The sequence below is a fragment of the Gavialis gangeticus genome, unplaced genomic scaffold, assembly GCF_001723915.1.
Source record: "Gavialis gangeticus isolate Ggan-Ray unplaced genomic scaffold, GavGan_comp1, whole genome shotgun sequence".
In the NCBI taxonomy this organism is placed as follows: domain Eukaryota; kingdom Metazoa; phylum Chordata; order Crocodylia; family Gavialidae; genus Gavialis; species Gavialis gangeticus.
This window is the reverse complement of record NW_017729031.1, coordinates 57,538,298-57,540,796: the sequence shown is the minus strand read 5'-3', so window position 1 is coordinate 57,540,796 and position 2,499 is coordinate 57,538,298. Positions and strand designations below refer to the sequence as shown.

Genomic DNA, 2,499 nt, shown 5'->3' with positions numbered 1-2,499 from the left:
GGGCCAGACCACACACCCTCCTTCACAGCTGGTTAAGGGCTGTTCCATTTTAAATGGTGTTGAGGTTGTGACGCAAACTGAGAGCAAGGCACGTTGGACTGAAGTGTCATGGGTGAAGTTTTATCTTGAACTTAGAAATATCTTGCTTTCATTAAGATCTGTTGTAATTTCATTTCATTTTTAACTGAACTTTTTTTCCTTTAAAGCTAAGGTAGTGATCATGAAAGGTGCCAAATTGACATCAGTGGAAACTGAAGGCCTCATTTTATCTACAGAGCAAGTGCAGCATAGGTAGTGTCAGTGTAGATTTTGCCACACTGCCCTGTCAGGGTGCTTCAACAGTATTCCTATGGACCATGTAGTATGAAAGGATAGCCCATGAGCAGTTCCCCATCAGTCTTTTTCCTTGTGCTGAGATGATCAAGAAATGCTAATTAATGCCTGACTGTGATGTGGAACTCCATCAGCAAGCAAGTGGAGTGAAAAACGATCAATTCATTTAACTTCTAATCATGTAGTTGGTGGTGCTGGCATTTTGTTACCACTGTGAGCCAAAGGCTTGCACTCGCCCACTTGAATCATTTACTTCTTTTTAATAGCAGTTGAAATAATGTTTAAAAATGTATAAATAAAATAAGTGTATATAAATAAAATAATAGACATTATCAACATTTCCCATCAAAATATTGTAGAAAAAATTTTACATTGCAATTTTTTCATTGGAGAGTATCATAAATTATTTATTCTATACAAAATTAAACAGAGTTACAATAAGATATAGGAAACAAAGTGAATTTGCAAAAGAAGTAAGAATCAGAGCCTCAACTCATGCAAATCAGCATAACTTTATTGAAAGCTGAATCTAAATGTTTTGACATCCTAGTTTCTAAATGAATCTTGGGAGCAGCATTTCATTTAAAAAAAAAAAAGCTGGAAAGGACCTCAGGAGATCATCTAGTCCAAGGCACTCAAAAGTTTTCAGCCAGATAAGCAGTCTCAAGTCCATTTTTGGGCCTGATCCAGTATGTGGTGTTGTTTCTATGTGGCTTCGTTGTGCTCCAGCTTGATCCAGCTGCATGAGAGCCTGATCCCTCTGGGCAGGGCCAATCCAGTCTTGTGGGGCTTGGAAATTTGGTGACAGGACTGGTGGCAGTTAACATGGGGAGACCTGTGGGCCAGATGACATGGCTGTGCAGGCCAGGGCATTGAGTACCCCTGATCTAGTCCATCCCTGTGCTCTGGTAAGGATCATCCCTGTCTAACTTATCCAAGCAAAGTGTTTGTTTAACCTGCCCTTGAAAAACTTAATGATGGAGGGATGATTTAGACAGGGATGATCCTTATTAGAGCATGGGAATAGAATAGATCAGGGGACCCCTGGCCTGCAGAGCGATGCCATGCTATCCAGCCCACAGGTTTCCCCATGTTAATTGCCACTGGTCCCATCATCAAATCGCCTCTTTAGGTAATCTGTTCTGAACTTAATCATGCTCATCATTAGATATTTTTTCCTAATATCCAACCTACGTGTACCCATTACTTTTTGTCCTGTCCCTTGTAGACACAGAGAACAATTGATTGCCATCTTGATAACAACTCTTTTTTGTATCTGAAGACTTATCAAATCTGTTTGGTCTTCATATGTATTAGATTGATCTTATAATGAACTAATTTTCAAGAAAAACTGTAAGATACAAGAGAAGAGGAAGAAAAGACAAATAACAGGCAAAACATTTTCAAAAATTAATTATTTGACCTAAAGAGCAGAGTTGAGTGTGTTTTTTAATAACCCAATAGAAAAATCAGGAAAAAATTCTGTTGAAGTCAAGCTGAATAACTTTTGCAGTTTTTGTTTTGGGGGGGGGTGCAGTTTAAGGCAGTGGTGTTTAACCTTCTCATTCAGCATGCCAGATGGGCAGTGCCCAGTCCCTCTGTGGGCCAAATCCTGCTGGTGGATCCAGTCTGCCACCTTGAGCATGCTCAAAGGGCCCCATCTGGCTGCATGGAAGGGGGTTAAGAAGGAGGGACAACCCAGCCTCTCTCCAGCTGTGCTGGGGAAGGGGCCTTGACCCAGCCCCAGTATGGTCATATGGTGGGGAGGGGGCATGACCTCACCCCAATCCAGCCCTGTAGGAAAAGCAGCATTGCCCAGTTCCTAACCTCACCAGGTAGGGAGGAGGGGATGTGTGTGGCCCAGCTCTGCAAGTGGGAATGGAGTATGGCCTGACCACAGGCAGAGGTGGGCATGACCCAGTCCCAACCAGGCCAGGTGCAGGGAAGGGGGAGTGGTCCAGCCCTGTGGGATCAGGGAGAAGGGGGCCTGGGTCAGCCCTTAACCAGCTGTGAAGGAGGGTGTGTGGTCTGGCCCCATGGGGAGAAGGTTTGGTTAGAGATGTCAAGTCCAAGGCTACAGAGTATTAAACTAACTATACCTCCTCATCTTCAAGGCTTCTTGGTGTCTCCTAAGATCTAAGTCTATTGCACACAGGAAATTTATAC

At 43.1% G+C, this 2,499-nt stretch overlaps 1 protein-coding gene across 2 annotated transcripts in view; it reads left to right on the top strand.

The window, feature by feature from the left end:
• Positions 1 to 2,499, top strand: part of ATF2 (activating transcription factor 2) — a 98,028-nt gene that overhangs the window by 81,544 nt on the left and 13,985 nt on the right. The window lies entirely within an intron of this gene.